We start from the raw sequence: 15034 nt of genomic DNA on the forward strand, positions 1-15034 counted from the left end.
ACGACTTCCAATTTTACAGATTTGCTCTTTCCGTCACGGGTTATTTTGCTTCCTACGTAGCTGAACTCCTTAACTCTATCCGGTATTTAGTGATCTCCAGTTCAGATGTTACGTTTTTTGCTGTTCTCGTATCTGTTACTTCTAATTACTTTTGTCTTTCTTCGATTTATTTTCAATCCATATTCTGTACTCATTAGACTGTTCCCTCCATTCAACATATTCTGTAATTCTCTTTCACTTTCACTGAGGACAGCAATGCCATCTTCGATTCTTAACACAGATATAATTTCCGCTAGAATTTTAACATCATTCTAGGAAATTCCTTTTATTTATGTCATTACTTCGTCGACGTATAAACTGAACAGTAGGCGTGAATGGATACGTCCCTGTTTTACACCCATTTAATCCATGTACTTCGTTCTTGGTTTTCCACTCTTACTGTTTCGTCTTGGCTCTTGTGCATATTGCATATTATCCGTCTTTCCTTATAGGTTATTTCTATTTCTTTCAGCACTTTGAACATCTTGCACCATTTTACACTGTCGAGCGCTTTTTCCAGGTCGACAGATGCTATCAACGTGTCATTTATTCCGTCCCTTAGGTTTCCATTATCAACCGCAACGTCAGCACTGCCTCCCTGGTGCCTTTACATTTCCTAAAGCCAAAGTGATCCTCGTCTAACTTATCTTTGAATTTCTTTTCCCTTTTTGTGTGTACTGTTCTTGTCAGTAACTTGGATACATGTGCTGTAAAGCTGATTGTGAGGCAATTCTCGCTTTTGTCGGCTCTTGCAATTTTGGGAATTTTGTGGATGATGTTATTCCGAAAATCTTATGTATATCGCCAGTCTCATACATTCTACACACCAACTTGAATAATAGTTTTGTTGCCACTTCCCCTAGCATTTTACAAATTCCAATGGAATGCTACCCATCCTTTCTTTCCACCCCCGTTCTTTCCTCTGGGCCCGGGTTCGATTCCCGGGTGGGTCGGGGAATTTTCTCTGCCCAGGGACTGGGTGTTGTGCTGTCCTCATCATCATTCTGTCATCCTCATCGACCGCAGGTCGCCGACGTGACGTCAGATTGAAAGACTCGCACCCGGCGAACGGCCTGTCCAACGGGGGGCCTTAGCCATACGTTTAAATAATTAAAAAAAACCGTACCTCTTCTGCTTTATTTGAAGTGAAATCTTCCAAAGCTCTTGTAAATTCTGATTCTATTAGTGAATCCCCTATCTCTTTCCACGACTCTTGTTTATTCTTCTATCAAGTCATCAAGTCCTGCTCCTCGCAGAGCTCCTCAATGTACTCTTTCTCCCCTATCCGCACTCTCTCCTACATTTGCCAATGGAATTTCAATTTTCACTCTTAATGTTACTACCCTTACTTTTAATTTCACCGAAGGTTGTTTTGACTTTTCTACACCCTGAGGCACTCCTTCCAATAATCACGTCTTCTCTTACCCATGGCTTCGTCGCAGTTACCTTCCATGTACGACGTTTTTACTTTCAGCTTCTATATCTGCCTTTCTTTAGAGACTGCATTCTCCTTCAAACGGACTGCCTAGTGAGCTATTCCTTATCACAGTAGCCATAGCCTCGGAAAACTTCAAGCGTGTCTCTCCATTCCTGAGTAATTCCGTATCCCACTTCTTTGAGCACTGATTCTTCCTGAGTATTCTCTTAAAGTTCAGCCTTCTCTTGATCTGAGTCTGTTTCTCCTCCTGGGTATGACTTACAATCCAATATCATTTCTCTGCCTGACCATAATGTAATATAACTAGAATATTCCCCTATCTCCCGGCCTTTTCCAAGTCCCCCTGTTCTGGTTCTTGAACACAGTATTCGCTATTACTATCTGAAATTTACTGTAGAACTCAGTGTGCCTCTCCTCTGATTCCTACTACCAAGCCCAAATTCTCCCTGAATCCTTTCCTGTACTCCTTCCCGTACAACTGCATTTCAATCGCCCATAATTGTTAGATTTTCCTCTCCTCTTACGTACTGAATCACCTGCTCAGTTTCCTCATATAAGTTTCCTACCTTTTCGCCTTCAGTTTGTGATGTCAGTATGTTCACCTGAACTATGGTTGTCGGTGCTGGCTTGCTGTCAGTTCTGAAGAGAACAATCCTATCTCTGAACTGTTCACAGTAACTGTCTCTCTGTCCTGTCTACTCCCTTTATACCATTTTCTGCTGCTGTTGTTATTACCCTGTACTCGTCTCCTCAGAAATCCTTGTCTTCTTTCGATTTTACTTCACTGACGCCCGCTGTAAGTTTAAGTAAAGACGCTTGTGGAGAGACTGGAATTTAGAATTGAGAGAAGCAGGGAGCACGCATTGGGGAAAACATGTCACAAGGCTGTACCAGCACAAACATACTTTGTTTCAGATATCGTAGTGTTAGTATTCCGGGACTTGGATTCTCAAATCATAGAACCTGTCTGAGTGTCTCAGGTCTGGGTCAGTATGGCACAATCAATTACACATTTATAGAACTGGTACAAGAGGTCTGAGCTGTATTGTCACGTCAGAGAGCTAGGCCAGCATGCCTCAGTTTCTGTCTTGCATTCCAGTGCAGACGTCTTCGTTCCTGACATATTTAGGCTGGTGCTCGCATGCCAAGTCTCGGATTGTGACATCATGGAACCAGGACTAGTGTCCCCACATAGCAATTTTGACAATCCATTATTTTGAATTTCATTCCTATATATACACTCTTGTTCAGGTTCAGATGTTCGGAAATATTTGTTCCATGACTGTCTTGATACGCCACATGATGTTATGGGGAACAGTCAGTTCACTGTACCGATCACTGGGCTCAGATCTTTATAGCATCGTAGGGGTATGCTTATATTTCAACCACATTCCTACAGTTGGTGCATGTGGATATGTTGCAGTACATATCCCCAATGCTAACCACACGTTTTCGATAGGATATTAGTCGGAGAACGGGCAGGCCAGATCCTTTGCCGAATATCCACTCTTTCCAAGTGCCCCTCCAGCTGCACTCTTTGATGCAGTCAGGCATTCTCACCTCTAACTATGAAGTCTGCCGAATGCAGCCATGAAAATATCCACATGGGGAAGAAGTACAGTCTCACAATAAAGTTGACCAGAGAGTGTTCGTGTTCAGAGATGTGCAAGTTAATACGCGAATGGATCGGTACGCCCATTCCCCCGAGATAAATCCATCAAGCATGTATGTGATGAATCCACAGGCACCAACGACTATCCAGCTGCTTTCAACGGAGGAATGGATCGACCTACCACAAGAACTTATTACCAGTCCTGTCGGCGGTATGGGAGTACGTTGCAGAATGTGTACTGCCGTCCATGGTGATCACGCACCATATGGTGAGCAATGTACCACGTTTCGTGATGTACAGGAGCTCATCACAAATCGCTGTGCCTTCAGTGTGCTCAACGTCTTTCAATAAGAGCGTCATTTCTGCTCGTCTGATTGCGTATTACTTTGTAAAGTATGTATGTAGAACTGTAAACGGAACGTAGCCAAGGCTCGGCATACGCCATTTCTGCTTAGACCACCTCACAAGGACAATCATAAATTTAAAAATTACAGGGGCGCCATCAGTCCTAACAGCTTAGAAAAGACCGAACTGAAAATTATCAGTTTAATATAATTAAGAATTTAATTATAAGAATGCAATTTTCTTCAAAGAAACTAACAACATGAACAGCATTGTATGTCGTACCTCAATGAGCTTGTTTAATTACATGTGAATTCCTTAATTTTGAGACAGTACGCTGTTCACTTTGATTTTTCGTCCCATTTTCGTTCATCACAAGTAAGCAGATTAACTTTTAAAAAATCCGGGAATAGACTATTAATTTGAAAAGTGGCATCAATGAGAAAGATAAAGGACGCTGAATTTACCTTTTACGAGCAGATTTATTTAATTACTGAATTTGATGCACATCCTATGAATACACATGACTGTTGCCTGAATACCAAATTTAACTAAATAACTCGCCAAAAATGGTAGAATAGTGCAATTAGGAAAGGAAAATACACTGTAGAGGGAAGTGGAACACAATAATTCAATCATTCCATTTACATACCCACGACAGAAATAGTTCAGAGAGATACCTGTCACCATTTTGCTCATGCACTAGCTTGGAAAGAGGTTTATCCGATTCACAAGGTTTGTATTGTAGATTGCGACATGGAATCCGCGCCTGCCGCTTACGAACGGCCGAACTTGAGCACGTGCTAAACTTGATTACGAGTTAACTGTTCAGAAATTAGACATTAAACCAAGCACAAATGTAAAATGCACAAATGCAATACCAGATGATTTGGCCGCCACGAAATGAAATTATCTCGGCAAGGCAAACCCCCCCCCCTCCCAACCTCCCCAACTTACATGTGGTCCGTTCAGAAAGAAACCGTTACAAACATTTCCTCCGTGCCCACGAAAAACTGATATTTTATTGAAATTATACGCACGAAACAACTAAACTGGTAACATGAAAATCTACTGCAGTTCAGTAGTAGGTTCGATTCCCGGCGGGGTCAGGGATTTTCACCTGCCTCGAGATGACTGGGTGTTTGTCTTGTCCTCATCATTTCATCATCATCCAGGAAAGTGGCGAAATGGGACTGAGTAAAGGTTGGGAAATTGTATGGGCGCTGATAACCACGCAGTTGAGCGCCCCACAAACCAAACGTCATCACCACTCTCAGTTCAGTAGTAGACCAGAAGGATCATCGGTCACCACACACGAGGTACAAGACGAGCACAAAGAAACATTAGCACCTTCCACGAAAACATAGAAAATAAGAATAATAAAAATCACATTCGCTCGAAAACACTATTATTCTCAGGTTCGCCCAAAATTGTACTGACTAGTTTCTCCTAAACATATTCACTACTAGAGATTCCACACCATGATGTCCGAAAGGAACAAAGCAACTTCCGCACTTTTAATTTCAACTACCATCATCGCCGATTTTTTAATAAAATAATTATGCCACATTCCGAAAATACGTAACTACACACGCTTCAGTTAAACTGAAATACTTAAATATTCCATGGATTTCACATAAGGAAGTTCTAATTCGATCTACCTCCTATCAGCAGAAACCTTCTCTAGGACCTACGAACTGTACTCACAAACCGCTAGCTGCAGAGTGTCTCCACCGAGCTTCGCCTAACTACTGGCGCAACAGAAGCTACCAGAGGGGTAGGCTTCCGCCACCAACCTGACAGACAAACCAACCTCAGACTAAAAGGAGTAAACCTCTCTGTCCAGGCACTGGGATTCTAAGTTGCTCGTCCTGTGCTACCCTCCACACGAGAAGCAAACATCACCTGCTCATAGCAGACGACAACCAACTCAGCGTCCCCCACAAAAGAAACCAGAAACCACACGTAAAAACACTCACATTCACAATCACATTCACGCACAGATAGGGTAGGTTGAAGGGAGTGTGTGTGTGTGTGTTGGGGTTGATGGGCGCTCAACATCGAGGTCATCGGCGCCCGGTGGGTTGAAGGGAAAAACACAATAAGTACGGATCATGATTTCATCAAACATAATATCATTTAATAATCCTTAGTTTGATTGCTCAGTCTTTCTGGGAGAGTTAATAAATCAAACTGCAATCAGGCTGTGGATAGAATAGGATGCACAGAATCCAGTGAGACAAGCGTCTTATGAAACGACTCCACAGAGACGTTTCAATTTCCAGGTACCTTCTGCACTGCAGTGCACTATACTGTATTCTACCATACTGTTCTACAGGGCGGTCCATTGATCGTGACCAGGCCAAATATCTCACGAAATAAGCGTCAAATGAAAAAACTACAAAGAACGAAACTTGTCTAGCTTGAAGGTGGAAACCAGATGGCGCTATGTTTGGCCCGCTATATGGTGCTGCCATAGGTCAAACGGATATTAATTGTGTTTTTTTAAAAAAGGAACCCTCATTTTTTATTACACATTCATGTAGTACGTAATGAAATATGAATGTTTTAGTTGGACCACTTTATTCGCTTTGTGATAGATGGCGCTGTAATAGTCACAAACAAATGGCTCACAATTTTAGACGAACAGTTGGTAACAGGTAGATTTTTTAATTTAAAATACAGAACGTAGGTACGTTTGAACATTTTCTTCCGGTTTTTCCAAAGTGATAAATGTACCTTTGTGAAATCATCATTTCTGAGAACGCCTGCTGCTACAGCGTGATTAACTGCAAATACCGCATTAATGCAATAAATGCTCAAAATGATGTCCGTCAACCTCAATGCATTTGGCAATACGTGTAACGACATAGCTCTCAACAGCGAGTAGTTCGCCTACCGTAACTTTCGCACATACATTGACAATGCGCTGACGCATGTTGTCAGGCGTTGTCGATGGGTCACGATAGCAAATATCCTTCAACTTTCCCCACAGAAAGAAATCCGGGGACGTCGGATCCGGTGAAAGTGCGGGCCATGGCATGGTGCTTCGGCGACCAATCCAACTGTCATAGAACATGCTATTGAATACCGCTTCAACCGCACGCGAGCTATGTGCCGGACATCCATCATGTTAGAAGTACATCGCCATTCTGTCATGCAGTGAAACATCTTGTAGTAACATCGGTAGAACATTACGTAGGAAATCAGCATACGTTGCACTATTTAGATTGCTAGTGATAAAATGGGGGCCAGTTATCCTTCCTCCCAGAATGCCGCGCCATACATTAACCCGCCAAGGTCGCTGATGTGGCACTTGTCGCAGCCTTCGTGGATTTTCCGTTACCCAATAGAGCATATTATACAAAATTGTTAACGCTTTCGTGGCCACTTGTTGACAAGCTGCCTATTGGCTTCTGTCTCGGGTTCTTCGGCCGACGTTCATCTAATGATTTTTCTGACGTTTCGCCAGCACGAGTGGCTGGCATTGTCAAAGCTTCACCCTCCATTGCCGGTGGTGAACTGGAGCTGAGCTCGCAGCCGCAGACTATATGTACCTGGCGCGCCAACGTCCGAGGGCTTCTCCGCGGTCATTTCCGGTGCGGTTCTCCTCTTGCTACCTGCAACGGTCGTTCGCTGCAGTACGGGAAGCCAGGATCCGTTTACCTTAAGGCGTTCCTCTTTCTTGTTAAAACTGTTCGCGTGGTTTTGGAGGCTGAAGCTTTGACAATGCCTGCCACTCGTGCTGGCGAAACGTCAGAAAAATCGTTAGATGAACGTCGGCCGAAGAACCCGAGACAGAAGCCAATAGACAATTTGTCAACAAGTGGCCACGAAAACCTTAACAATTTTGTATTACGCCTCTACGGGGAGAAGATTTGCAGATTGTACCGATGCCTTGATCAACGAGGGAAGAAGAAAGCGCGTTTGATGTCCTCTGTCGCCTTTCTGCCACGGTGCCGAGATGAATGTGCTACACCGAAGTTCTTGAGATGTAAGCGCCTATTCACCACCGGCCAAGCACATCGTATCTACGACAGAATGGAACGAGTTTTTCTTCGTAAGTGAATACGTACAAAACGGAGAGACTTGGCAAGAACGGATCAGGAACTTCTGGACATATTATATCAACTAAGTAGAAGAATGCATCGAGACGACTGGGACAAGATCGACAGCATCACTCACAGGAGCATGCAGAACGAACTCGAGCGCTGCACCGAGCGACAGAAGAAAAAGTTTGAAAGATGCCGGAAGCAGACCAACAAGGCGATTCCCGACATGTCACACACAGTGGTCAATCTCACTGAACGACAATTGTCCGAAGAGGAAGTGTCTGTTCTTCAAAAAGGAGGGAATTTCGCTATCGTCCCGAGAACATCATTGCCTACACCGAAGCAGCCATTCGGACCCTTCCTTGTGAAAGGGCAGAGGAAATATGCACGGAAACAGCCAGGATACTGCGCCTAGCAAAACCACCAGCTTCCAACCTGCAGAAAGAAGAGATACAAGCCATTAAGAATCTCAACGCCGACAAGAGTATATTGGTACTGCCTGCCGATAAGGGGAATGCGACCGTCGTAATGAAGACCGAAGATTATGAGCAAAAGATCCGAGACCTATTAGATCCGACGACGTACCGAAAACTAAGCGCAGATCCGACGCAGCGTATCACTCGGAATACGAATCAATTAATCAAGGCGTCTTCTCTGCCAGCGGACATACAGAGAAACTTGCGCAACACGGAAGCCCTACCACCTCGGCTGTATGGATTACCCAAGATCCATAAGAACAACGTTCCACAGGGGCCGATCGTTAGCGCTCCTGGCTCACCAACGTATAAACTGGCAAAACATTTGGCCTCTCTGCTCCAGCCACACGTGGGGAAGACCGACACATACATTAAGGACTCAGGACATTTCATTGAGAAGCTGAAGAAACTGAAACTTGCACGAAACGACATCCTGGTCAGCTTTGATGTTGTTTAGTTATTTACGAAAGTGCCACTCAGTGACGCTCTGGAGCACATCGGTTCCATGTTCCCGCAAGACATCAGAAAGCTCTTCCATGCATGTCTCACCACGAGATATTTCACGTGGAATGGCGATTTCTACGAACAGCTGGAAGGCGTCGCCATGGGTAGTCCTCTCAGTCCAGTGGTGGCCAACTTCTTCATGGAACAATTCGAAGCACAGGCACTGGACTCGGCGACTTGCAGACCTAAGGTGTGGTACAGGTACGTCGATGATACTTTCGTGGTGTGGAGCCATGGTGAAGAACAGCTTGGTGACTTCCTATGACACTTGAACAGCCTCCATGCCAACATAACATTTACCATGGAAGTAGAAAAGGACAAGAGACTGCCATTTCTAGATGTGCTGGTCACAAGGGAAGGCGAAAACCTGGGACACAGCGTGTATCGAAAACCGACACACACGGACCGATACCTGCACAAACCCGAGCCAGAAAAGAGGCACGATTAGTACGCTCGTAACGAGAGCAGGACGAATATGTGAGCCGCAACACCTCAGACGAGAAATGCAACACCTGGAAACTGTTCTGAGGAGCAATGGGTACTCCACAAATTACATTAGAAGTGTAACAGAGCCAAACACTCGGCGAAGTAAGGAACCAGAAAAAGAAATGTCGGGTACGGCCTTTCTGCCATACATTCCCAGAGTGACGGACAGAATCGACCGTATATTGCGCAAACATGGCGTAAAGACGATTTTCAAACCGACAAAGAAGATCAAAGAGTGTCTTAGATCGGCAAAGGAGAAAAGAGACCCACTTGTAATGTCGGTAAAATACCGTATACCATGCACATGCGGAAAAGTTTACGTCGGAATGACTGGACGATCAATTTACACCAGGATCAAAGAGCATAAGCGACATTGCAGGTTCGGGCAGGTGGAGAAATCGGCCGTCGCAGAGCACGCACTGAATGAGACCGACCACGTAATAAAAGTCGCCGACACGGAAGTTCTGGCTGTAGAGAAGCACTATCACACGCGCTTGTTCAGAGAAGCTGTATAAATACAAAAACACGCGAACAGTTTCAACAAGAAAGACGAAAGCCTCAAGGTAAACGGATCCTGCCTTCCCGTACTGCAGCGAACGACCGTCGCAGGTAGCAAGAGGAGAACCGCACCGGAAATGACCGCGGAGAAGCCCTCGGACGTTGGCGCGCCAGGTACATATAGTCTGCGACCGCGAACTCGGCTCCAGTTCACCACCGGCAATGGAGGGTGAAGCTTTGACAATGCCAGCCACTCGTGCTGGCGAAACGTCAGAAAAATCATTAGATGAACGTCGGCCGAAGAACCCGAGACAGAAGCCAATAGGCAGTTTGTCAGAGCATATTATGCCGGTTTCCGTTACCGCGGTTGGTGAATGACGCTTCGTAGCTAAATAGAACGCGCGCAAAAAATATGTCATTGTCCAGTAACTTCTCTTGTGCCCAGTGGCAGAACTGTACACGACGTTCAAAGTCGTCGCCATGCAATTCCTGGTGCATATAAATATGGCACGGGTGCAATCGATGCTGATATAGCATCCTCAACACCGACGTTTTTGAGATTCCCGATTCTCGTGCAATTCGCCTGCTCTGTGTTCGGATTAGCCGCAACAGCAGCTAAAACACCTACTTGGGCATCATCGTTTGTTGCAGGTCGTGGTTGACGATTCACATGTGGCTGAACACTTCCTGTTTCCTTAAATAACGTAACTATCCGGCGAACGGTCCAGACCCTTGGATGATGTCGTCCAGGATACCGAGCAGCATACATAGCACACGCCCGTTGGGCATTTTGATCACAATAACCATACATCAACACGATATCGACCTTTTCCGCAATTGGTAAACGGTCCATTTTAACACGGGTAATGAATGACGAAGCAAATACCGTCCGCACTGACGGAATGTTACGTTCAAATGGCTCTGAGCACTATGGGACTTAACTTCTGAGGTCATCAGTCCCCTAGAACTTAGAACAACTTAAACTTAACTAACCAAAGGACATCACACACATCCACGCCCGAGGCAGGATTCGCACCTGAGATCGTAGTGGTCACGCGGTTCCAGACTGTAGCGCCTAGAACCGCAGGGCCCCCCCGGCCGGCGGAATGTTGCGTGATACCACGTACTTATATGTTTGTGACTATTACAGCGCCATCTTTCACAAAGCGAAGAAAGTGATCCAACTAAAATATTCATATTTCTTTGCGTACTACACGAATATGTAATAAAAATGGGGATTCCTATTTTTAAAAAAACCCAGTTGATATCTGTTTGACCTATGGCAGCGCCATCTAGCGGCCCAACCATAGCGCCATCTGGTTCCCCCTTCAAGCTAGACGAGTTTCGTTCTTTGTATTTTTTTCGTTTGATGCCTATTTCGTGAGATATTTGGCCCGGTCACTATCAATGGGCCATCCTGTATACTGTTGATGTTGTTTCTATGTATGGTCTTAGTTTCATCGAGCTACGTTACTTGTCAGTGACACTTCACACGAAAGTTACTTTTGTCCTTAATTTTTGCGCACGTAAAATTTTCCAGCAAAAACTTTCCGTTCTAGAAATTTCACACAGAATTGAGAATTTTGAACGATATTGAAAGAGATTCTATTAGGTTTTGGCGTTTTTCTTGGGACACCGCCTATCGATCATCAGTAGGAAGGTATCGCTTACCTTTACGGAGAATGCAACTACGGAAGAGGTGCGCGACTGTCGGAGTGGGAGCGCAATTTGGTGGCGTGCGCGCCAGAAAGCAAGCGCTGCCGCGGTCTCAGGGCGAAAGTGAGAGTTTGCAGAAACGAAATTAGAAGCCGGTAATGAGAAGCGCCCGACTTTTTCGCTCTAACCACCTGCAGCAGGCGCCTGAAAGGCGCTTCCCCACCACCACCGCCGCCCCTACCCGCAGTCGCGTTAACTTCCGCTCGGAGCTGGCCGACATGGACCATCCCACCCCTTCCCACCCACCCCTCGCCAACCCCGTGCACACACAATTCAAGTTTTATCTCGACGCTGAGCAGCTGCTGGTGGCGCAACTGAGACACCCTCGGAAGCGCTAAATGTGACGCCATTCTCTCTCCCTCTCTCTCTCACCTCTCCCATCTCTCTCTCTCTCTCTCCCTCTCTTTTTTTTTCCTCTCGCTCACTTGACGTCTCTTTATCTCGTGCCTTGTGGTACCGTCCTTCGCTGAATGACACCGTTAATATCACTTTCCCCGCTGCGTACCTTGATTTTGCAACGCAATTGATAAGTAACGCAACTTTCGTGGGAAATTAAATCCTCGCCACAATTATTATAATTGCTACGTCGGTGAGAATTAAAAATTGTGCAGGTACCTTCAAAGCTGTAAGCTTGTTAGGGCCGTGGAGGCCCACTTGCATTTTCATCTTACGCTCAGAGGCTCGGCTCCTTAATAAATTAAAAATAATAGTTGGAAACCAACTCCTCTTTTCGTCGAGAGTGTTGAGATTTACAATAAGCATTTTTCTGAGAAATCCTACCTACTAAAAAGTACACATTCGCAAATTGTTTTAAATATTCGATTTTTTTGATGAATTTCCATTCTAATTCAAATATGTGTGAAGTTGTGGACAGACTTTTACACCATTTCGAACTTTTCGTGGGATATTATGGTGCCATAGTTAAATACATATTATATGATTTTGATAGTTAGGCCCTGATAGATTATTAAATGAAAGTAATCTTTTGAAAAAAAAAACAATTTTTGTGTCCTGCAGAGCGTCCGGGGATCAGCACTATAGTCGTTACTTGATGTGATTACTGGTATATTTCGTTTAATTCTGCAAGCATACAAGAATAAGTAAACAATAAGTCTCTCGCAGCAGCAGCAGCGGTCAGCCTTAGATTTTCATCTCAAAACCGTAGAAGAAACTTTTAAAAAACGCGTACTTCTTTCACTATGGGTCACAGTAATGCACTACAGATAACAACAGTGAGCCGTGGCGAGCTGGTGCTAGTCTTATTTTGTTCATGTATCGTTGAGATCGATTGTGGTTGAGGTAAGTTATCTTTGGTTTTCTCGTGTCTTATCTTGCTGCTTCGCAGGCGAAGCGTGTTGGTTGTTAGCCTTCCACGGGTAACCCTGGAGATCTCGTGTCATTCGCGGGAGAGACGAGTGTCAACGACTGCCGAACGAGTGTGATCACCGTCACACGTTGTGGTCAGAAATTAGTTGGGTGTTTTTCCGACATGGGCCGCTTGAAGATACAAGTTCTGTGACTTCACTGGGAACTAAATTTGAAGGGCAGCGGTGAAGCTGAGCAACCCACTCCCTCGTATTGTGTACCTGATTTGGAGTAAGTCGTCTTAATTGTTTGTTCACCAATGCACTCAGAGATTTTAAACTTTATTATTATTATGAGAGACTTTCTTGGCCTTGTTAAATGGTGGCCGTTATTCGAAAATTTTCAGACGTTTTTTGTGCCTCTTGCAATCAAATGATTTTATGTTGCTGTTTTTAAAGCATGCACTCTGTTAATATAGTTGTCCATGTGTGTGTGACTCAAAGGTTAATTGTTTGTTCACCAATGCACTCAGAGATTTTAAACTTTATTATTATTATGAGAGACTTTCTTGGCCTTGTTAAATGGTGGCCGTTATTCGAAAATTTTCAGACGTTTTTTGTGCCTCTTGCAATCAAATGATTTTATGTTGCTGTTTTTAAAGCATGCACTCTGTTAATATAGTTGTCCATGTGTGTGTGACTCAAAGGTTCTGCCCAGCGTTTCTATGTTTCAGTGTTATTCGAATGTCTTTGCGATTAGGGCAGAAACTTTTATTTGTGCCGGCGCCTTGGCGGGGAGTCAAATGTCATCCGAGGTGTAGCCCTGGCAGTGTTTAAGAACCTGGTCACTAACGGAGTGGGCCAAATATCCCCTTCCAAAGTTTAGTATTTATCTTCCTTCCGTCAAGGCGGGTTAAGCTGGTTGATATGTATTTTGTATGTTACCTGTTTGTATATGAACTTGTTTTCTTAAATATTACAGACTGGCAACTGGCTAAACCTTAAGCTGTGTAGCATCTGCTGAGTTCCTTGTACAACTTTTCCTAATATTTTTTATTAACACGTCTGAGTACGTAAACATTTATTTTTTAAGGATCAGTGTCTCTGTTGTAGTTTTTTTAATTAAGTGATTCTATGATGTTATATAATGCCGTATTTGTTTGGTACTAGTACTCAAGTGTTATTAAGTCAGCCTTCACTTGTAATTGTTTCATTATATGTATTTTGAGGGAAGTCCTATATGGGAGTTTCAAGTTCTCAAGTTTGTCAGTAACCCCATTTTGGTAATTTGGAATTGTTTGTTACAGTACTGAGTACGCTGGGTTTCTAATTGTATTTGCAAGGTTTTATCTAGTCTACAATTTGTAATTCTCAATTCTCAAACTATTTTTTCGAAGGCGTGATGTCAATAAAGTGTCTTAATTATAAAGTGTGACTACCAACCATGATTCCATCCCGCTTCCTTTTCTATGGTATTTAAGATAGGGTGTGCGAGTATGGTACGACTAAGGAATCACGTATCAAACAGATTTCTTGTTTACCTTTTTGATTTGTACTGATTTTGCATTACGTTTCCATCCACACAAATAGATTCAAACTTGGGTACGGATGTGACAATGCAATCACTTCTTTGTATAATAAGAGCAATCGCAGTATCTACCAGGATTCGTACCGCACTATACGTCACCGAGGCCAAGAAAAGAAAAGGAGTGAATAAAGATAAAATAACTCCTAAAACACGCGATGATACAAGGACTGGCTTCAGCGACATTATGTCCTGGTCGACGTCTAGTATCTTGGTCGACATCGAATACAAATATAAGTCAATTCCTTAGTAAATAAAAAAAATAATTTCTCAATGCAAAACTCCACAAATTTCTGCAAAACTGAAATCGGTACGACACACACAGAGACATGGGAAAATGGAGTAGCACAGACGCACATGACATATCCTACTGGGTCGAATAGTAGCAAGAACGTCCTCAGTAGTATTTTCTATTACAGTATCATTTCATGCAGTTAGTTTATGGAGTTTAGCTATCATTTGTTAGCATCATATGCAGCTGGGTATGTAACACAGCAGGACTGTATGAATGAAACAAGTTCTCATTAGCAGCTACAATAGCGATTCTCTAGACTAAATGTGGCATGAGGCATATCTTCTACATTAACGGTATCATTACCGTCCTAAGATCTCGTAAGACATGATGGAAATTTTTTAATTAATGTAAAATAGATTGTCTGTCAATCGATTTCACGACCGACTGCAATGTACACATTTAAGTAGTTTACCTGTCTTTCTACGTAATTTAAGGGAAAAAAGGGACACAGATTATAGATCACTAAGGGATGAAATAAATAGGAAGTATAAGGAAGCCAAGGCACAATAGCTGTGAAGAAATGAAAAAAGAAACCATCATCGCAACGAGTGATTCAGCATGTATGAAAGTCAAAACAACCTCCAATGAAATGAAAGCAAAGGCTGCACTGTTAAGAGTACGAAGGGGACACCACCGAAAAAGCAGACGAGAGAGCGGAGCGGAGGAAAGAGTGCACTTAAGTCCTAT

This window comes from Schistocerca cancellata, chromosome 5 (genome assembly GCF_023864275.1).
Source record: "Schistocerca cancellata isolate TAMUIC-IGC-003103 chromosome 5, iqSchCanc2.1, whole genome shotgun sequence".
NCBI lineage: Eukaryota > Metazoa > Arthropoda > Insecta > Orthoptera > Acrididae > Schistocerca > Schistocerca cancellata.